Genomic DNA, 23,622 nt, shown 5'->3' with positions numbered 1-23,622 from the left:
TACAAACCTCTTCATTTTATAATACTATCATCATTTCGGCCTTAAGCCACTATTAAGTACAACACTGAAAGAAAAATTGTACAAATGCGTAAAAAGTGAGAAGGATCAAAATTTAACATCATTATGCCATTCCAGTGTCAGACTAAAAATTATCGAAATAATACTACTTACGTGTCGGCGTATTGCTAGAATTTGTATAAGTGAAGTCATCGTCAGAATGTATTGATCTTGGCGTCCCAGCGTGCAGATATCTATATCTAAATCCACACTCTGCAAGTCACAAAATACGTCCTATTGTAGCAGTTGTTAGGGTTTCTTCCCGTTCCATTCACCAATGGAGTGCGGGAAAAACGATTGTTTGAATGCCTCTTTGCGTACAGTAACTATTCTAATCTTATCCTCACGATTGCTACGGGAGCTATATGTACAGGGTAGTAGTAACCTTTATTCGTAGAGTCATTTAAAGCCGGTTCTTAAAACTTTGTTAGTAGACTTTCTCGGGGTAGTTTACCTGTGTCTTCAAGAGTCCAGCCGGCTGCGGTGGCCGAGCGGTTCTAGGCGCTTCAGTCCGGAACCGCGCGATTGCTACGGTTGCACGTTCGAATCCTGCCTCGGGCATGGATGTGTGCGATGTCCTTAGATTAGTTAGGTTTAAGTACTTTTAAGTTCTAGGGGACTGATGACCTCAGGTGTTAAGTCCCATAGTGCTCAGAGCCATTCAAGAGTCTGTCAGTTCAGTTCCTTCAGTATCTCTGTGACACTCTCTCTCACGGGTCAGACAAACCTGTGACCATTCGTACTGCCCTTCTCTTTATACCTTCAGTATTCACTGTTAGTCCTATTTGGTACGGGTCCCACACATTTTAGCAATACTCCAGAACGGGTCGCACGAAAGACTTGTAAGTTCAAAAAAAAAAAAAAAAAAAAAAAATGGTTCAAATGGCTTTGAGCGCTATGGGACTTAACAGTTGTGGTCATCAGTCCCCTAGAACTTAGAACTACTTAAACCTAACTAACCTAAGGACATCACACACATCCATGCCCGAGGCAGGATTCGAACCTTTGACCGTAGCAGTCGCACGGTTCCGAACTGCGCTCCTAGAACCGCGAGACCACCGCGGCCGGCAGACTTGTAAGTAATCTCCTTTGTCGACTAATTGCATTTCCCCAGTATTCTACCAAAAAACCCAAGTCTACCACTTGCTTTACCCAGAACAGAGGCTATGTGATCGTTCCATTGCGTAACCCTACAAAGTGTAGCTCCAGGTACTAGTATCAGTTGGCCGGTCCAACTGTGACTCATTGATATTATAGTCATAAGATACTATGTTTTACATCTGCGAACATTTAAAGCAAATTGACAATCTTTGTACAACTTTGAAATCTTATTAAGATCTGTCTGAATGTTTATACAGCTTCTTTCACGCAGTACAGATAAGTAGAGATGACCGAAATGTAAGACAGGCAGGTTGCAAACATGTTACGAGCCATAGAACATCTCAGCCACACAACGAACATCAACACAGTCATTACATTTTTGAACATATACTACGGTAGTTGTTGGTTACCTGGTGTACGTTGCATAATCCATGATTACGGAAAGATCATATGTACTTAACTTCGAAAGCACAGACATGCCTTCTTAGATTGGCAATCCCGTTTACAGTATAAATGGTTTCACTGAAGCTTTCACACATTGACAACATCAATAGAAATCGCTTAAGGCACACAAAAAAACGCACTTGAAAATGGGAATCATTTCCCGAAACGCGTCGTGCGAAAAGTAAATAAAGAAAAGTCGTGACTGGTAGCAGAAGAGTTATTTATTAACAAACCTATTGGAACATAATTATTGTAGTTTAGGTATGTAAAGGATATATCGTAATTAATAGCGAAACCTGGAGAAAATTTAGAATAGTAGAAGCAAGACGTTCTAAGCAATGGTCCCCAAAAGATTACGAACATGTGTTTATAAGCCGCCACTGATGAAATATTGTAGAAAGGTATTTGAAATGTAAACTTTTCGATTAAATCCCCGTCTAATCTGGGCGATCAAGAGGCGAAAAATATTTTGCAGTAGTCAGATTTCAAGAAACTACATTTTGGCTGTCACATTACAAGAGAAATAATTATAACACTGATGTCACAGATCTACGATGGTATAAATAAATAATTTTTCAAACGCTTCACAATCACTCACCTGAAATAAGATCTCCTACATGTTACGATGCCAGCTGTAAAAGTCGCCTGACGTATTTCTGAAAGCTCGACTGCTTCGACTGAAGGATGACTTTCTAATGGCCACAGGCCAAAGCTGTTCTCCGGAGAGATTTCAAACGAAGGAAAAAATGCGGAGGCAATGTTTGAAGCCCGAAGTTGACCAAGGAGGGCTACAAGTTTGACAACTAAAATTTAGGTGTGGTATTCGGTATTTGTCGCTGCCGGCAGTTCCGCAGTCCATAGGCATCATGATTTTCTATCATAACACATGGTGACTATTAGCATCCAGCTCGATCGTTGTTGGACTACAGCTAATGACCCAGGACCTGGTGGCAGCTTGTGTTCTAGGACAAGTATCGGATGAAGTGATGACGATATACGGGTCACGTGAATAGTACGTTTTGCTTATTTTTCGGAGTGCCATGTTTAAGAGGGCGCCGCTACAAATTTGTACGGCAGCAAACTTGTATCTCTTTCGTGATGGATTATACGTCCTCAGCCATCCTGCATACGTTGTAAATAAATGCAGCTCACGGATGACATATATGGATTTGTTGCATAATACGCGATATGGGACTCAGTAACCAGTGCTGTGAAGTTTCAACAACACCGTCTGAACCGTATATCAGACGTGCTTACAGCGAATCCGGAGCCCTGAGAAATACGGCCCTCGCAACGAACTTGTGACGTCACACTTCGCGAACGCAAGGCTCCGTGCAGAACCCACGGGAAGGTCTAAACTTTGTCGTGTGCTATCGATGGCTTGTACATATTTAAATGCACAGTCAAGAATTATTAAACTCGTCTGAAACAGTTACTCGCTCGCCGCCGGGGACGGCTGCTGGCACTCGTAAGACCTGCGGTGTCACGTGCTCTTTCTAGTGGACCTCGTACGAATCACTTCTTGGTCAGCGTCACCTTCCGGCAGTCCATAGTTATCTTTTTCCTGATTTCCCGTCGTTGCTTAAGATAAATACGGTATGGTTTCTTTGGGAGGCGGGTAGTCGATTTCTTTCCACATCGTTCATCAATTCGAGCTTGTGCTCCATCTCTGACTTAGTCGTCGACAGGATGTTGAATCCCAATATTCCTTTAGTTTTTACAAGAAGTGAAACCCTAATATTAGTTCATTTTTTCTTCGTCGGCGTCCGGTACACTGTCCAATGTGAATTTTTAGTAACATATCGGTCACCATCTCTAATTTACTGAAACAGTAAATATTGAAACAGTAAGCCTGTGCGTTAACATCTCTAAAAAGTCACGCCCGCTATAGTTAGGTGTGAGTGATGGACACCCACAACCCAAGTTCACCTCACGTGTTGACATTTGACTCTGGAAAGTGTCACGAGCTCAGAAAGTACTTCAAGAAGCAGGCCCGACGGGCGAGAAGTGTAGCAAGAAGTGTATTTCACGGATTATCAGACGGACTGTGTCACGTCCGGCGCGAACCATGGGAGCGCGGTCCAGCGGATTTCCTCCACGATCGCTGTCTGGGCGCCTCTTCCTCGTGCCAAACTGCTCCCTTCCCTAGGGAAAAGGCTGCCACAATCCTAAGCAGTGCTACAATTCGCCACTGCTCTACTTTTGTTACTGATTCAGGCCAGTCGTTTTCAGTCCGGACTACACAGTGAGGATCCGAGATCTCAGTGTGTGCTGAAGTGGAGCTTCCTATGAGAATGTAAATAAACCAAAGGAGAAAGCTCACGTCGGAAAAATAGTAACAAACAAGACGGGAAAAAAGTCTTAACTAAAGAAACAACGGTCTCCTGATATAAAACTTTATAGCTCATATTGAATAAAAACAACGGCAAAAATCTGACAGTGCTTAAAACATTCTCCATTCAATTTTAGACATAACGTCTGTGGAACGTCAGTGGCGAATAATCAAAAACGAATGTCAAAACAGTCGAAGTGGCTTTAACTCGTTCAGTTAAACCATCTTTATGTTCAGGGCATCCGTCCTAAGTGTAGTCAGGCGCATTTTCTCTGGTGTATCGGCATGTACTCGCAAATTCGTACTTCCAGTATGTAGCTGGACTAAGGCTAAACAAAATTACTTATTATGTCTTTCATGCAACGCCCAGCGTCGATGGAAAGCTGTAGTTCTTTTGTCATTCAAAACATGTTGTTGTTGTTGTTGTTGTTGTGGTCTTCAGTCCTGAGACTGGTTTGATGCAGCTCTCCATGCTACCCTATCCTGTGCAAGCTTCTTCATCTCTCTGTACTTACTGCAACCTACATCCTTCTGAATCTGCTTAGTGTATTCATCTCTTGGTCTCCCTCTAAGATTTTTACCCTCCACGCTGCCCTCCAATGCTAAATTTGTGATCCCTTGATGCCTCAGAACATGTCCTACCAACCAGTCCCTTCTTCTTGTCAAGTTGTGCCACAAATTCCTCTTCTCCCCAATTCTATTCAGTACCTCCTCATTAGTTATGTGATCTATCCATCTAACCCTCAGCATTCTTCTGTAGCATCACATTTTGAAAGCTTCTATTCTCTTCTTGTCCAAACTATTTATCGTCCATGTTTCACTTACATACATGGCTACACTCCATACAAATACTTTCAGAAACGACTTCCTGACAGTTAAATCTATACTCGATGTTAACAAATTTCTCTTCTTCAGAAACGCTTTCCTTGCCATTGCCAGTCTACATTTTATGTCCTCTCTACTTCAACCATCATCAATTATTTTGCTCCCCAAATAGCAAAACTCCTTTACTACTTTAAGTGTCTCATTTCCTAATCTAATTATGGCAGCATCACCCGACTTAATTCGACTACATTCCATTATCCTCGTTTTGCTTTTGTTGGTGTTCATCTTATATCCTCTTTTAAAGACACTGTCCATTCCGTTCTACTGCTCTTCCAAGTCCTTTGCTGTCCCTCACAGAACTACAATGTCATCGGCGAACCTCAAAGTTTTTATTTCTTCCCCATGGCTTTTAATACCTACTACGAATGTCCATTCCGTTCAACTGCTCTTCCAAGTCCATTGCTGTCTCTGACAGAATTACAATGTCATCGGCAAATCTCAAAGTTTTTATTTCTTCTCCATGGGTTTTAATACCTATTCCGAATTTTTTCTTTTGTTTCCTTTACTGCTTGCTCAATATACAGATTAAATAACATCGGGGAGAGGCTACAACCCTGTCTCACTTCCTTCCCAACGACTGCTTCCCTTTCATGTCCCTCGACTCTTGTAACTTCCATCTGGTTTCTGTACAAATTGTAAATAGCCTTTCGCTCCCTGCATTTAACCCTGCCACCTTTAGAATTTGAAAGAGAGTATTCCAGTCAACATAGTCGAAAGCTTTCTAAACATAATGATTGTTAAAGCGGAATTTCTACGTCCAAATTAGATAGAGCGGTCCCAGATTAGTCTAGCGCGATGTTCGTTTTATTGCTATGTATTAACAGGGATAGTAAAACGTGAAGAACGACTCGTAATCCAGCAGCGACTGAGTTGCGCTGCTGCATACAGGCAGCAGACAGTGCGGGGCGGGGTGGCACGCGAGTAGCTGGTCGGGTACTGGTTATTCCTCAAGTTCTTCTGTCCCTGTTAGTACGTAGTAATGAAACGAATATCGCGTTAGACTAATTTGGGACCGCTCTGTCGAATGGGCACGTAAAAATCCGCTTAATTTTTTTTTCTGTACAGGAAACAAAGCAACACTTTCTGTCGACACTGGGTGTCACATGAAATACGTGATTCACAATAATTGTTTAGGCATAGTCCAACTACACGTTGCAAGCACGAATTTGCAAATATCTGACGAAACACTAGAGAAAATGAGCCTGACGATTTTTGGGAGGGACACCTTGTGTATATACACTCCTGGAAATGGAAAAAAGAACACATTGAACCGGTGTGTCAGACCCACCATACTTGCTCCGGACACTGCGAGAGGGCTGTACAAGCAATGATCACATGCATGGCACAGCGGACACACCAGGAACCGCGGTGTTGGCCGTCGAATGGCGCTAGCTGCGCAGCATTTGTGCACCGCCGCCGTCAGTGTCAGCCAGTTTGCCGTGGCATACGGAGCTCCATCGCAGTCTTTAACAGTGGTAGCATGCCGCGACAGCGTGGACGTGAACCGTATGTGCAGTTGACGGACTTTGAGCGAGGGCGTATAGTGGGCATGCGGGAGGCCGGGTGGACGTACCGCCGAATTGCTCAACACGTGGGGCGTGAGGTCTCCACAGTACATCGATATTGTCGCCAGTGGTCGGCGGAAGGTGCACGTGCCCGTCGACCTGGGACCGGACCGCAGCGACGCACGGATGCACGCCAAGACCGTAGGATCCTACGCAGTGCCGTAGGGGACCGCACCGCCACTTCCCAGCAAATTAGGGACACTGTTGCTCCTGGGGTATCGGCGAGGACCATTCGCAACCGTCTCCATGAAGCTGGGCTACGGTCCCGCACACCGTTAGGCCGTCTTCCGCTCACGCCCCAACATCGTGCAGCCCGCCTCCAGTGGTGTCGCGACAGGCGTGAATGGAGGGACGAATGGAGACGTGTCGTCTTCAGCGATGAGAGTCGCTTCTGCCTTGGTGCCAATGATGGTCGTATGCGTGTTTGGCGCCGTGCAGGTGAGCGCCACAATCAGGACTGCATACGACCGAGGCACACAGGGCCAACACCCGGCATCATGGTGTTGGGAGCGATCTCCTACACTGGCCGTACACCACTGGTGATCGTCGAGGGGACACTGAATAGTGCACGGTACATCCAAACCGTCATCGAACCCATCGTTCTACCATTCCTAGACCGGCAAGGGAACTTGCTGTTCCAACAGGACAATGCACGTCCGCATGTATCCCGTGCCACCCAACGTGTTCTAGAAGGTGTAAGTCAACTACCCTGGCCAGCAAGATCTCCGGATCTGTCCCCCATTGAGCATGTTTGGGACCGGATGAAGCGTCGTCTCACGCGGTCTGCACGTCCAGCACGAACGCTGGTCCAACTGAGGCGCCAGGTGGAAATGGCATGGCAAGCCGTTCCACAGGACTACATCCAGCATCTCTACGATCGTCTCCATGGGAGAATAGCAGCCTGCATTGCTGCGAAAGGTGGATATACACTGTACTAGTGCCGACATTGTGCATGCTCTGTTGCCTGTGTCTATGTGCCTGTGGTTCTGTCAGTGTGATCATGTGATGTATCTGACCCCAGGAATGTGTCAATAAAGTTTCCCCTTCCTGGGACAATGAATTCACGGTGTTCTTATTTCAATTTCCAGGAGTGTATATATGAGACAGGTTAATGGTACTTCTGCTATGGCATCCAGGAGCAGTACAGTTTGCTCTGGGAGGAGCAGTAAGGGGAAAATAGCAGGGGCACAGAAAGTATAGAGCATGTAAACAGATTACAGACGATGCTGCGTGTACTGTTTCCTTACAGACGAAAAGATTGGCACAAGGTAAAACAAGATGTTAGAAGATTAAGTTCCCTTGTGCTTAATGACTGTCTGCCATCGAGAGTATTGCATCTATCAGTAATAGAATGTGCCTTTGCCACAGGGCTAGGTAAGTCTACAGATGGCTGGAACAACATGGCCAAAGTTTCAGAGTCATTATCTGCTTTCCATGTTACCCTATCGAACATGTATGGTACGCTTGGGGCGTGTGAGAACTGCGGCTAGCACTTTTCGTCAGCACTACACTAGACAGCCGGAGAGATCTGGCAGTAGCTGAGGTTTTCCGTGATTTCCCTAAATCGCTTCAGGCAAATGCCGGGATTGTTCCTTTGAAAGGGCACGACCGATTTCCTTCCCCATCCTTCCCTCACCCGAGCTTGCGCTCCGTCTCTAATGACCTCGTTGTCGACGGGACGTTAAACACCCATCTCCTCCTCCTTATACGAGAGGCGTTCAATAAGTAATGCAACACATTTTTTTAAAAGCATGTTTTTTTTGTTCAGGATACCAATACACCATATTATTCACCACTCTTCTGGCTATAAAATCCTATTTTTCAACATAATCTCCGTTCAATGCGACGGCCTTACGCCACCTTACTGGGAGGGCCTGTACGCCAGCATGGTACCACTCTACTGGTCGACGTCGGAGGCAATGTATTGCGGCATCAATAACCTCCCCATCATCCACGTACTGCTTCCCGCGGAGTGCGTCCTTAATTGGGCCAAACTCGTTGCTCTTAACGGTCTTCTGTTAGTCGGCAAGGAACTCAGCGGGCACACACCTTTGTGTACACCAACTAGTGGACGAGTGTCTCAGCACTACCAACAGAGACGTCCAGTTGAGCAGGGAGGTGTTTGATTGTGATCCGTCGTTCACCTGAACGAGAGTGTCCGCACGTTGCGACGTTGCCGGAGTCGCAGCTGTGTGGAGTTCAGTCAGATTACCAGCTTGGCAGACGTCTCGCCCCACGAGTCACCGCGCTTTTGTTCACTGCCAGGTCTCCGTAGACATTCTACATGCGCATAAAAAAAAAGAGAGAGAATCAGTGACAGTTCCCTGCTTGGAACGCACCTCCGTTGGAGACGCCATCTTGAAGGCTACGTACAGCGCCGCTACCTATTGGACTTTCATGAAACTATAGAGACTGTAGCGGGAATATTTCACGATGTCCCGCAACAAATTCCGCATTTTTCAACCACCGAGAAAAAAAGTGTTGCATTACTTATTGCACGCAGCTTGTAACATGACTAGACTGTGCGTGCAGCAGTCAAGCGACCGAATGGCTCAGCTCGGTACGGTTTGGCTATACCGTGCTTCAGTGAGCGGGTGTTGGTCCGCGGCCGGCAGACAGCTGTGCAGACAGCGGCGCCGCGGGAGATGCTCTCGGCCGGCGCCCGCTGGCCTGCTATTCCCGACGCCGGAGACCCACGCTGCGCCTCTCGCCTCCTCCTGTATTGAGGTGGCGCTGCGCCCGCAATCCCACCACCAAAATGTTTGTTTCACTTGAGTCACTTAACCACTTCACATTCTTTCGATAAGGATATATCGAACGAAATTTTGTAAGGGCTGAGGATTTCCTCGTTGGGAGGAGTCAGAAAAGGTTCCGTGACTGGATTGGGGATTTCTTCATTGGAAGCACAGAAAACTTTTGTGATCAAATTGAGGATTTCTTGGTAAGGAGTACGCAATGTGTCATCTTGGCTAGAGGGTCGTCATAGATGTGCCCCATCTGATCAAAAGTATGTGGACATCCGTCTGTAATGCGGAACTGACAACTAGAGCTTACGAGAAGCGGCCTCGTCACCGTAAAAGGAGGCGGGGGTATAGTCTTGTCAGCAAAGCAGCAGTAACAGCAGACTCGATCGATCAGAAGAGCCGAGGGACTGCGAACGTAGACCCGTCATTCGATGGCAGCTGAGTAACAAATCCAAAGCTCCCCTAGTCAACTGTTGGTGGTGTGATTGTGAAGGGCAAAGACGAAAGAACAAACACAGCTAAACCAAGACCAGGTAGTAGCCGTCCGGCATTCCAGAGGGTGGTTTTAAAAAAATGGCCTTAATTTAGCGGAAGGAATCACTCTTGATTTCCAAAGTGCTTCCAGGAGTCCAACTGGCACAATGACTGTGCCAGGGGTTTAATGGTCCAGCAGCTCCTTGTGAGCCACACACTTCTGTATTCAGTGCCAAGGGGTACTCGGTGTGACGAGGAGAGCGCCTTTGCTATACTGGAATGGACTGGAAACGAGTGGTTTGGAGTGATGAATCGCACTGTACGCTGCGGCAACCCGATGGAACGGCGTCTGGAGAACGTTACATACCATCACGGGCAGTGCCAACACTGAACTGCAGAGGTCGTGCTGTTACGTTGTGGAGGTGTTTCCGTGGTTAGTATTAGTGTTATTCCGGCTAGAAATAGCTAAATGCGGAGGTATACGAACCCATTTTACAACATTGTGCACTGCGTACAGTAGTGCGCCAACAGTTCGGAGACGATGATTGTTTACATCAACCTGACAAAGCATCCTTTCATTAAGTAGCATCCGTGCGTCAATTGTTTGTGGACATCAACGTACCTGAAATAGGCTGGCCTGCCCGGTCTCTATGTGAACCCAATGGAACACCTTTGGGATGAGTTAGATCGTCTTCTACGCTCCAGACTCGAGCTTCCAACATCACTACTTTTTCTGGTTTCGGCTCTTGCGCAAGAATAGGCCGCCATTCCTGCACTGACATCTTCAAGACCGCATAAACGCGAAGAATCGACATAACCATTATTCCCTAACAGCTGTAAGGATACTGTTAATCAGATAATGTAGAAGTAACCGGAAGTGTGTCGAGACAGTTGCTGTTTAATGTTGTATCTTAGTGACTGGCAGACAACATTAACAGTCGGTGCCGCGCAGCTCACAAGGTCCAACATGGACAAAATAACGTTCATGGTAACCTAATAAATTTTTAGATGAGGCTGTGTATACAATAACGTACTATGTGAAAAAAACCATAGTACATACACATATTGAGTCAGATCCATATAAGATAATAAAGTGATGTAGAGATAGACAACTTGTTTTATATGTTCAGAAACGTTAATTTTTGTACTTCACAAAACGAAAAAAAATCGTATCCTGTGACTGCAATGAAAGTGAGTCGACGCGTAAAATTCTTCCTCACTCTCTCAATTATAAGTGTTTTCTACTGTGCAGTAAAGAAGGCAGCTACTTGCACAACCCTACTACCCAGCTGCTCTTAAGCCTTTACAGCTACCTCACAGGAAGAGGGGGTCTGGCAGTCGTGTTCACCATGGGACGGATCTCCTCTTCCAACGCAACGGTGATTTACAGGAAGTGTATTCGTAACTGCGAATATGAATCACCATCGTCTGTATATTTGAATGACGACAGTGAAAATTTGTGATGGACCGGGACACGAATTCGGATTTCCCGCCTTACGCGAGCGGTAACTGTAGCCGCTTCGGCTATCCGTGCACGAATCACGGTCAGATCCAAATTTTCATATGTCGTCCATGTGTCACAGCCTGGGCTCGTACGTTACGTAGGACATATTTATTGAGAGTTGGGGGACTGGTACTGGCAAATAAATACGAAATAACAGTGCCTGCTCCGGCCGCGGTGCTCGAACGGTTCTAGGCGCTTCAGTCTGGAACCGCGCGACTGCTACGGTCGCAGGTTCGAATCCTGCCTCAGGCATGGATGTGTGTGATGTCCTTAGGTTAGTTACGTTTAAGTAGTTCTAAGTTCTAGGGGACTGATGACCTCAGATGTTAAGTCCCATAGTGCTCAGAGCCATTTGAACCATTTAACAGTGCCTGCGTTCGCAGGAGAGCTTCTGTAAAGTTTGGAAGGTAGGAGACGAGGTACTGGCAGAAGTAAAGCTGTGAGTACCGGGCGTGAGTCGTGCTTCGGTAGCTCAGTTGGTAGAGCACTTGCCTGCGGAAGGCAAAGGTCCCGAGTTCGAGTCTCGGTCGGGCACACAGTTTTAATCTGCCAGGAAGTTTCATATCAGCGCACACTCCGCTGCAGAGTGAAAATCTCATTCTGAGTGCCTGCGTTATTCAGAACTACGATTCACTGTTCCTTCGGACATGCATAGAATATCGTATTCCGCAACGGTGGTTTGTTGTCCAGGTGTTCAAAGACGTTATCGAAAGCATCAGTACCAGCACTCAGCTCATCGTTTTTAATACTGAATGCCACGCTGAAATCCAAGGCTGGGATAAGAAATAGTATGGTCACATAGGCTCAGTAATAGGAAAAAGAAAACTGGTAAACTCTTCAAGACTGACGACAACTATCCCACGAAATGCTATTTAGTAAGTTTCAAGTACCAATATCAAGAGAGGAATTTGGAGATATACAACCCTTACGTAGCGCTTTCGTAGGGACCGCGCAGGCAAGCTCAGACTAATTAATCCATTTAAGCAGTCGTTCATTCGGCGCGTCAGACTCGAATGGAACTGGAAGAAGATCTGATACCTAGTACAATGCGTACGTAGCGTGGAAGGCCACCACTAATTCCCTTGTCCTCTGTAGCAAAGATAGTACTCCATCTCTAATAATCTCGTTGTAGACAAAAAGTTAAACACCAGCCTTTCTTCCTTCCATCAGTAACTGTCCTATCAGGAGGAGTGACATTCCCCGATATTTTACTGTCACAAATATTCAAAAGGGATGCACGCCCTTGCACTACATACAACCACGAACACCACTCGAATTCTGAATGAGACGTTGAGTATTTGTCACAAAACTCTTTCCTTTAACAGAAGTTCGGCCTCTGTACCTTGTTTCAAAGGTCCTTTTTACACGGCCGCTACTGCACACCTGCTCTGCCCACATTACGCCGTTGCGTTGCTTATTTACGGAATTTCCTTCTGTGTAAGAACAATTCAGCGAGAGTTTCACTTACCTGGACACGAACTCGTGCTTCACCACTCTTACGACAGTTTCTTCATCGAATACATAAACCACTCGCAGTGCAGTAAAAGCAGAAAATTGTTGTCCGCGAAAGTACTTAGACTATAGAAATAGATGAGTTTGTTTATATTCGGAGAGGATGTATTCAGTACTTTAAACGTCGCATATTTTAGACGTAAACTTTGTCGAACGTAACGACAATTTAGATAGTTCCAGCATGCCTCTGTAATGCGAGACGACACAAATGCAAATAGGTAATTAGAATGTCAGTGAAATTATAACGCTATGAATGAATATTAATGAAAATTCGTTGTCTCGTAATTCTTGCAAATATCCATTCAATGTTGCGTGCTTCTGTGATCAGTTGTGATCAACAGGTAATGAATATTAAATATAATGGAGATCACTAGACTACGTACGTAATTCCAAGTAATCCAGCCCACGCTCGATAAACTAGGCTTGCAAAACGCTTCGCAGTACCTGCACGTCATCGCATCGCCTCAAGGGTGGAGGGCGCAGCCATGTTAACGATATGGCCGTGACGATCGTAGTTTCCAACCTTGGAATTAAGAGTATCATCAGGAGAGCTGCAGGATGTGCAGAGAAATGAAGCTGTAATCTTTCTCTTGTGGCCCCCTGAGGTGACATCATTTAGACACAGCAGGGCAACATTTCTCTTATACAACCTTGGTCACGTGCAGCACAGAAGAAAATTGAGTTCCTGCACTGCACCTCTTCCTGAAGATAATAAGTGATGAATGTGTATTTTTACTTTATTATCTTTTCTTTTTATCTTTTGAAAGAGTCTATTTCAGACGAATACTGTTTTGATACATGGACAAAACTACTTTCTCCTTATGTTTAAAAATCGTAGAAATTTACGCCCTCGTTGATCAGTTTATTAATATTGCCTTCGCTAGCAAAAGCTTTACATTAACTATATCACAGTTGCTTAAACAATATGTCTGCGTCACTTCCACTGTCATCGAGAGTACCTTTGAATACATGAGATACATATTTCATTGCTCGACATAATTTCACTTTTTTTCACTTTAATGTAATGCGTTATTAATCTCCTACATATTTGTCGTTTTAAAAAAATCATCACATTTGACGAAGTGAAATTTTTAATTGGTCGTTATCAAGCAATATTAATGTTAATAACTTCAAAGAATTGTCTGCGGAAACTGTTGACGCCTTGTAGAACACGTTATGTTTACAAAGAAATTAGTATTACCATATGAGACCTCCATTCGACATTGTGATCTAAAAAGCTCCACATCTGTAAATATCTCGTCTGTAGCGTCACCTATCAGCATGCGTGGGGTATCAGTGACAATGTAGCAACGCGTTCTTGAATCTGTGGCAGATACGTAGAACAGATTAAAAGCGAAGGAGGAAGGTGGCGCAACTTCGATTTTATAATCGATATCAGTTAGAGATACAAAGATAATAAAACGTAGTATCTCAGAGTGAGTCAAAATAAATTAGACCGTCACGTACTCCAAAGGACTGATCAACAGGTAAAATGTAGCAAAGTATAACATAATTAGGACGTAAATATATGACTCGCGTCGTCTTCCTCAACGAACAGTAGAGGAGAACGTCCAAAGGGAGAGAGAGAGAGAGAGAGAGAGAGAGAGAGAGAGAGGGGGGGGATAGAGGACAGGCAACCTGAAAATACCAGACAGCTTAATGCATGAAGCAGATGAAGGTCATTATAAGAACTTTCGCAATTCGTTGAAGTCGCTGCTTGGGCTTCCAGGGAAGGCGCAACGACTGCAATGCGCTTTGGAATTGTGTTTATTGGTTGCCTATATGCAGGGGCGAAGTTATTCGATGCGACAATACGGAGCAAATGATTTGTCTACATGTTCTGACACACCTGCCACCTCTGCAACTACGCCACGGCGCATGTTACGAATCGAAATTTGCAGATAAGCTCTATCGACGGACTGAGTTGTTTTTATGTATGTGTTGTACCTTCCGCACAGTTGTCTTCTGAAACCCAGTGGTACTTATGAATCACACTGTATTTAAAATTAGAAAGTCTTGGTTTTTATATTAAAGCGCGGTCCCTCTTAAAATCGTAAAAGACAGACAATTTTTACGTGTGGGCCTAATCGGCAGAATGGTTCGGTGAAAAGCTGATATGAATTATTGTCAGCATTCAACATTCATAGCCCCCCGCCCGCTCCGTCACGTCAAATTCCCAGTGGCGGCCAGTCAAACGAGTAGCATTTGCTTAGGAAATATTGCTAAGACTTTTCAAAGAATGGTTAAGGGAATTATTTCACACCTAATGTCATCCAAATCAGAACACACGAAGTTTTTATCTACTGTCGCGAGGCGCGGATTCTCGAGCACTTGAAGCCGGCGAAAACTACCTTCGCTTGTTAACGATATATAATAATATAAAACAGAATATTTCCTTTGAGAAATTCCGGCTACAGGCTGAAGATTACCAAGAAATATCAGAGGGAATATTACAGCTCAAAATTTCTTAAAATCCGTAACGTCTAACGGGTAGCCTACTGGCTGGTGACATCACCACCCGCCGTGAACGTTTTAGCGGGATATTCGTAAACCAAATAAACAAATTCCTTTAGAAAAAAGGTAAGTTTATATTTTTATACAACATATTTTTTATTGTAGCAGTTATATCAGTATCAACTGGGTTGGAGGGCTTACGGAAGGAATGCAACAGTTTTCAAATCTAACATGCCAGGCCACTTAAAGAAAACAGTTTTTGATCAGAGTGCCATACAGGGACCATCCGACCGCCGTGTCATCCTCAGTGAGGATGCGGATAGTAGGGGCGTGTGGTCAGCACACCGCTCTCCCGATCGTCATGATCTTATGATCGTTTTCTGTGATCGAAGCCGCTACTATTCGGTCCAGTAGCTCCTCAGTTGGCATCACGAGGCTGAGTGCACCCCGAAAAATGGCGACAGCGCATGGCGGCCCGGTAGAACTTCTCAGAGAGCTAAGGAAATGTTAGGTCCCACTAAGAAAGATCGACAGAAAATTGAAGACATTCGAGCGATAACAGGAATAAAAGATATTATACAATAGGTTAAGACTCTAAAATGGCAGTGGGCGGGACATATTCCACGAACGAAGGATGGAAGATGGACAAAATCAGTTTTAGAGCGGATTCGCAGAGAGAAACGAAGACCACCAGGGAGACCACCTCATTGCTGGGATAAGGAACTCAGGAAAGTTGAGGGCTTCAACTGACAGAAGACAGCAGCGTATATATATATATATATATATATATATATATATATATATATATATATATATATATATAGAGTACTGTGAAACGCATCTCTCCTACGGCAAAGTGCCCATAGCTCTTAAGGTATGCAGTTTATAACTTATGTTTATTAGGCAGTTTTTTATTTGTTTTGGTCCGTACTACCTGCTCCCAGAATGTGGAAAGCAAAGAGCTTGCAGTATTGAAGATGAAGAAGTGCTTGTAGCTCTTAAGGGATGAAAGTGTCTCAGCTGCGCCTATCTGTTTTATGCAACCCGCAATGCCTTCAGAAACCATGTACGAGATTTTTATATTCTCTCAGTCGCTACACACAAACTATTAGCCTACAGAAAAACTAAACAGGACCTTTTTGTAGAAAATTTAATGTACGTATATTTTGTTCTGGGATACGTTTCCGCTGGAGGCCACGGTCTTCGAGTTATTGAAGATAATCACTTTTGAAGGCCACTTATGTTCGTTTTCTTGAATAATTCAAAACTACGCCTTCTAGCGAAAACGTATCCCTGTACAAAATTTAACTATATTAAATTTCCTATAGAAAGGTCTTGCTCATTTTTTCTGTACGACTAATAGTTTGCAAGTAACGAACGAGAGAATATGAAAATTTTGCGTGAGCTATTAGACAGCGTTGCGGGTTGCATAAAACCCTTAGATTGGGACCGTTGAATCACCCTGTATAATATTTTATTGATTCCTTAAATCATACAACTGTGTGCTAAAATTTTATACAGTTAAATAATAAACCCCAGTGTTGTTGAATAGGCTTTTAATGCGAAATGCATTTTTTAGAGACAATTTTCACAAAATTTCCTGCAACACACGTTCAGTCTAAAGGTCTATAAAACTTTACTACGGTACTGTTCTGTTCCGCCACCATTTCTTATTTTAACTTATTACATATCGTAAACAGTGCCAGGGAGACCCTTCCTTTCAGCCTCGTTGAGGAAGTACGTAACCGTTCCGCTGCTAGGAACTTTATTTTTCGACGACCCTAGTGGCGCTTTCCTAGAGACGTGGCGAACGAAACGTCGTCGTTACTCGCCCGACGCCGTTTACGAGCGGCCGGTGTGAGCAGCGCGGCTTTCCCCGGGCTTACAAGACTTTGTTTAGAATCGCTGGATGTGGGTCGGCGGCCTTGCAGGTGTTATTAGCGCGGGCCGTTACCGCGGGATGTTAATGCGGCGAGATGCGCCGGCCGCTTGCGCCTATCTGCGCTTGCGCGGTGATTCACGGCTTCCGTGGGAACGCCGAGGCTGCCGCGGGCGGCCGCAGTTCCGCGTTGCTGCTCGTAATCTGCGGACAGCTGCTCGCACCCGCGGGATGACGTACTGCGGCCGCCTGTCCGCCCGTTTGGGATCTCTTCTTACTCTTTGCGAAGCATTTTTAGATTTCTGAACGCGGCAGATCATAGCAGGTGTATTTCAGTTCAGTAAGTCTAATTGTCTACTGTATAGATAGAGGTACTCAAGGTACCCTCCGCCACACACCGTCAGGTGGCTTGCGGAGTATGGATGTAGATGTAGATGCAGATGTCGATGTATGCACAAGATAACTTTGGACTTAATACAAGACGATCGTTGCAAAGAAGAAAACGGCAACTAGCTGCTATTAATAATGCTATTTATTTACAAAAACAGCGGTTTTAATAGGTTTCGAACCGACAGGTTCATTTTCAGTCGCCTGTTCACGTTCGGATTACTTTTCTTGTTGTTTACGTCCGCAGCTCGTGGTCGTGCGGTAGCGTTCTCGCTTCCCACGAGCGGGTTCCCGGGTTCGATTCCCGGCGGGGTCAGGGATTTTCTCTGCCTCGTGATGACTGGGTGTTGTGTGATGTCCTTAGGTTAGTTAGGTTTAAGTAGTTCTAAGTTCTAGGGGACTGATGACCATAGACGTTAAGTCCCATAGTGATCTGAGCCATTTGAACAATTTTTTTCTTGTTGTTTACATTAGTTGTCAGCTGTTTATTTCCCCTTAGTGGTCCGCTTAGCCATTCATAAATACATAAAGCACTCCGTCGTCAGGCCACGAGTGGCCTACCGGGACCATCCGACCGCCGCGTCATCCTCAGTGGATAATGCGGATAGGAGGGGCGTGGGGTCAGCACACCGCTCTCCCGGTCGTTACGATGGTTTTCTTTGACCGGAGCCGCTACTATTCGGTCGAGTAGCTACTCAGTTGGCATCACGAGGCTGAGTGCACCCCGAAAAATGGCAACAGCGCATGGCAGCCTGGATGGTCACCCATCCAAGTGCCGACCACGCCCGACAGTGCTTAACTTCGGCGATCTGACGGGAACCGGTGTAGCCTCTGCGTCAAGGCCGTTGTCTTATTCATAAATACAATAGATAATTTATTTTAAACTGTCAAGTAGCTATCACAAGTTAATATAATGCGTCATTTATGTTCAACTGTTAGTCATAATTTGTTTCCTGAGTGTTGTTGGGCTTGCCTAGCACTTGGATGGCTCACCGTCCGGGTCTACCGAATTGTGTTGGGTACACTCAACACTTGTCAAGTCAACTGAGGAGTTACATGACTGAGAAATAGCGGCTCTGGTCACGAAAGCACAACGGCCGGGAGATCGGTGTGCTGACCACATGCCCCTACATAACCGCATTAGGTGAAGCCTGTCGGCATAGGATGACACGGCGGTTGATCGGTACCGTTGGGCCGTATGAGGACCAGCTCGAATACTGAAAGAGTTTTAGTTGTAACTAATGCTCATTCAGTGTAAGTTTTTTATACATTGTAAACTATTTGATGTCACATCAGTGTAGCCTACATACGAGAGGCTTTGAAAAGTTCGTGCAAAGTCCGAGAGATGGCACCATCAGCGCGTATCGAGGTTATGTCTAGTTAGTAGCATCTATGAAAAGAAAAATTGTCAAAAAATGGACGAAAAATAATTTCGAGTGGTGATTAAACATTACTTTATGAAAGGCAAAACGCCTCAGGAGACTAAAAAGAAGCTTGATAAACGTTACGGTGATTCTGCACCTTCAATTAGAACAGTTTGTAAGTGGTTTCAAAATTTTCGGAGTAGCCATTTGGGCACAAGTGATGCTGAACCTTCTGGACGCCCTGTCGAGGTTACGACTCCACAAATCGTTGATAAAATCCATGATATGGTGGTGGATGACAGGAGAGTTAAGATGCTTGAGATTGCTAGTGCTGTGGGCATATCGAATGAACGGATACTTAATAGTTTGCATAAACGTTTGGACATGAGAAAGCTATCCGCAAGATGGCTTCCGCCATTGCTCACGCTTGACCAAAAACGGAATCGTGTAAAGTGTTGCAAGGATTGTTTACAGCTGTTCAGGAAGAATTCGCAACACTTTAAGCGTCGTTTCGTCACTGTGGATGAAACATGGATACATTACTATACTCCTGAGACCAAACAACAACCTAAGCAATGGGTTACCAAGGGACAATCTGCACCAAAAAAGCCGAAGACCATTCCTTTGGCCGGAAAGATTATGGCGACCGTCTTTTGGGATTCGCAAGTGATAATCCCCATCGAGTATCTGGAAAATCGTAAAACTATTACAAGTGCATATTATTCATCATTGCATCACGACAATGCACCAGCACACACCTCAGTAGTTGTGGTCGCAAAATTATTGGAAATAGGATTCCAACTCGTTTCACATTCCCCCCATTCTCCACACTTGGCTCCCTCGGACTACTACACTCCTGGAAATTGAAATAAGAACACCGTGAATTCATTGTCCCAGGAAGGGGAAACTTTATTGACACATTCCTGGGGTCAGATACATCACATGATCATACTGACGGAACCACAGGCACATAGACACAGGCAACAGAGCATGCACAATGTCGGCACTAGTACAGTGTATATCCACCTTTCGCAGCAATGCAGGCTGCTATTCTCCCATGGAGACGATCGTAGAGATGCTGGATGTAGTCCTGTGGAAAGGCTTGCCATGCCATTTCCACCTGGCGCCTCAGTTGGACCAGCGTTCGTGCTGGACGTGCAGACCGCGTGAGACGACGCTTCATCCAGTCCCAAACATGCTCAATGGGGGACAGATCCGGAGATCTTGCTGGCCAGGGTAGTTGACTTACACCTTCTAGAGCACGTTGGGTGGCACGGGATACATGCGGACGTGCATTGTCCTGTTGGAACAGCAAATTCCCTTGCCGGTCTAGGAATGGTAGAACGATGGGTTCGATGACGGTTTGGATGTACCGTGCACTATTCAGTGTCCCCTCGACGATCACCAGTGGTGTACGGCCAGTGTAGGAGATCGCTCCCCACACCATGATGCCGGGTGTTGGCCCTGTGTGCCTCGGTCGTATGCAGTCCTGATTGTGGCGCTCACCTGCACGGCGCCAAACACGCATACGACCATCATTGCCACCAAGGCAGAAGCGACTCTCATCGCTGAAGACGACACGTCTCCATTCGTCCCTCCATTCACGCCTGTCGCGACATCACTGGAGGCGGGCTGCACGATGTTGGGGCGTGAGCGGAAGACGGCCTAACGGTGTGCGGGACCGTAGCCCAGCTTCATGGAGACGGTTGCGAATGGTCCTCGCCGATACCCCAGGAGCAACAGTGTCCCTAATTTGCTGGGAAGTGGCGGTGCGGTCCCCTACGGCACTGCGTAGGATCCTACGGTCTTGGCGTGCATCCGTGCGTCGCTGCGGTCCGGTCCCAGGTCGACGGGCACGTGCACCTTCCGCCGACCACTGGCGACAACATCGATGTACTGTGGAGACCTCACGCCCCACGTGTTGAGCAATTCGGCGGTACGTCCACCCGGCCTCCCGCATGCCCACTATACGCCCTCGCTCAAAGTCCGTCAACTGCACATACGGTTCACGTCCACGCTGTCGCGGCATGCTACCAGTGTTAAAGACTGCGATGGAGCTCCGTATGCCACGGCAAACTGGCTGACACTGACGGCGGCGGTGCACAAATGCTGCGCAGCTAGCGCCATTCGACGGCCAACACCGCGGTTCCTGGTGTGTCCGCTGTGCCGTGCGTGTGATCATTGCTTGTACAGCCCTCTCGCAGTGTCCGGAGCAAGTATGGTGGGTCTGACACACCGGTGTCAATGTGTTCTTTTTTCCATTTCCAGGAGTGTATTTGTTCCTCAATTTGAAGGAGTGGCTGGCGGGACAAAGATTTTATATAAACGAGGAGGTGATCGCAGCAACTAATAGATATTTTGCAGACTTGGACAATTCCTATTATTCGGAGGGGATCAACAAATTAGAACAGCGTTAGACGAAGTGTATAAGTCTAAAAGGAAACTATGCCGAAAAATAAAAAAGGTTTACCCCAGACACGTAAGTAAGTTTTTATTTTTACACGGACTTTACAAACGCCCCTCGTATCGTAAGAGAGATAAATTCTTTGTCATTAATTTATCTGTGATATCTTCGTCTGTGTGATCAGTCTTCCGTTTCGCGAAAACTATGTTGTGTATCTGTGTGTATCTGTGTGTGTGTGTGTGTGTGTGTGTGTGTGTGTGTTTGTAGGTGGTGGTGAATATTTATATACCAAAAACGGCTTCATGTACTTTTTACTAATTCGTGAACACAACATAATGACTCTGGAGTTCATTTCATTACTTGGTACTGTTACCGTTGAATAGCCTGTTCCGCACACTGTTTTTTTAAAGCAACGTCAAAGTACTTTCGCCGGAGAGGGGAAAAAAGATGACTGCTAATGTACACGACGACAAACATAATCTAAATATGAACAGCTGCCTGAAGACGGGCATGTCGGTTAAAAAATGGCAACGGCACTATTTGTGTATATAAATAGCATTATCAACAGTGTTTGGCTGCTGTTGTCTTCTTCGCAAGATTGAACTTGTATTTTGTGCATGACCACGGTCTTAAAATATCATTTTCGACAAAATAGCAAATTGGCGATATTCTGGCAGCGAAGGAATCGGTGTTGGGGCCGGTACGGAATATTTCCGCCCGTTGCCAACCTTAGTTACTGAAGAATATGGCACTGTGAATGCAATGTTGTTTCCAGCGTGCTGCATGCTCTACGAGAAAGGGGCGGACTGGTTTCACCTACACATCTCTTCTTCCTGCACCCCCCCCCCCCCACCCCTCTTCCAAAAAAAATCCCTCCGCAGCACAGGCTATGACAGTCGGCGATAGCGAATTTACCCTGCCAGCATTTTCTGCATATGTAGTATGTGTATCCTCCATAAGCTTCCTTACGGTGTGTGGTGGACTATACTTCTGGTACAACTCCCCCTCCCCCGCTCCCCTCCCCTCCCCCCTTTCATTCGCAAATGGCGCGTAGGAACGATGACTGTCGGTAGAACTGGACGGTCATTCTGAGAGATATACATATGAGGAAATAATAAGTTGCCCGTGTTTAACTGAAACGTACGCTCTCGGAATTTCAACACCAGACCTTTCACACAACGCCCCTCTTGTAGCGTCTGTTGAGAATCTTTGGAACGCTCTCGCTCCGGCTAAACGATCCCGTGAAGAAACGTGTCGTTCAGCGTTGGATCTTCTCTGTCTCTTTTATTAGCTCAATCTGATATGGGTCTCAGACCTTTGAGCTGGTGGCCGAGCGGTTCTAGGCGCCTCAGTCTGGCACAAGGCGACCGCTACAGTCGCAGGTTCGAATCCTGCCTCGGGCATGGATGTGTGTGATGTCCTTAGGTTAGTTAGGTTTAAGTAGTTCTAAGTTCTAGGGGACTGATGACCTGAGATGTTAAGTCCCATAGTGCTCAGAGCCATTTGAACCATTTTTCAGACCTTTGGACAGTACTAAAAACTCGGCCTTACATGTGTTTTCTAAACCACTTATTTCGCGGATGAATTACATTTCCTTAAGATTCTCCCTCTAATCGCAGTCTGGCCTCTGTTTTTTCAGTAATATGTACTGTAAACAGTAACGGGCATATCGCAGTGCCTTGGAGAACTACCGAAGCTACCTTTACATCAACTGATTTTGTTCCGTACTAACACGAAAGATGGTGTAGTATATCGCCGAAACTGGTAGTCCAATAAAATAACAATTTGGAAATTGGATGTTTTCAAGCGTCACAAAGATTTCATGTTGGAAGAAGGAAAAAATACAGAGGACAACGACCGGTTGTAGACAAGTCAACTTGATCAAGGAACTCTGCTGAAAGAAGAAGATACCTGGTTGCTGTGCCATCATTGTGAACAGATGATATTTGAAGTGATCGCTGTCACAAAAATGTACAGATACCAGTCTTTGAATGCTCGCCCCTATTTTGACCGGAATAGAGGGTGGAATCTTCCTATACGTCGGTCAGGGACCGTAATATATCGCCGAAACTGGTAGTCCAATAAAATATCAATTTGGAAATTTAGACGGCTGGAAGGTGTTTGATTTGACATGCCATATGAAAATTTGGGTCTGGCCGTGTCTCGTGCACGGATAGCCGAACCGGTTAAGGCGACCACTCGCGTAAAGCGGGAAATCCGGATTCGAGTCCCGTTCTAGCACAAATTTTCCTTTCCGTCATTTCCTTTTACGGTTGATGGTTGTTCGTATGCGCAACTGCGAATGCATATCATAAACATCAAGAAAGAGTTAATTTGGTAATGGTGAGTATGTGTGGAGTGGGGGGAGGGGAGGGAAGCGGGGGGTAAACATTGTAGAGGAAACCAAGGTTTGCCTACAACAAGCGGGTTCAAATGCAAGTAGATTGCACACGTTATGCAGAGACGCAGAGGCTTGCATAGGACAGACTAATGTGGATAAGTGTATCAAACTAATC

At 45.6% G+C, this 23,622-nt stretch overlaps 1 protein-coding gene across 1 annotated transcript in view; it reads left to right on the top strand.

The window, feature by feature from the left end:
- LOC126188565 (semaphorin-5A) overlaps window positions 1-23,622 on the top strand; it is a 678,499-nt gene that overhangs the window by 86,806 nt on the left and 568,071 nt on the right. The gene's annotated exons all lie outside the window — the stretch shown is intronic.

Source organism: Schistocerca cancellata, chromosome 5 (genome assembly GCF_023864275.1).
Source record: "Schistocerca cancellata isolate TAMUIC-IGC-003103 chromosome 5, iqSchCanc2.1, whole genome shotgun sequence".
NCBI lineage: Eukaryota > Metazoa > Arthropoda > Insecta > Orthoptera > Acrididae > Schistocerca > Schistocerca cancellata.
This window is presented reverse-complemented; position numbering and strand designations above follow the sequence as displayed.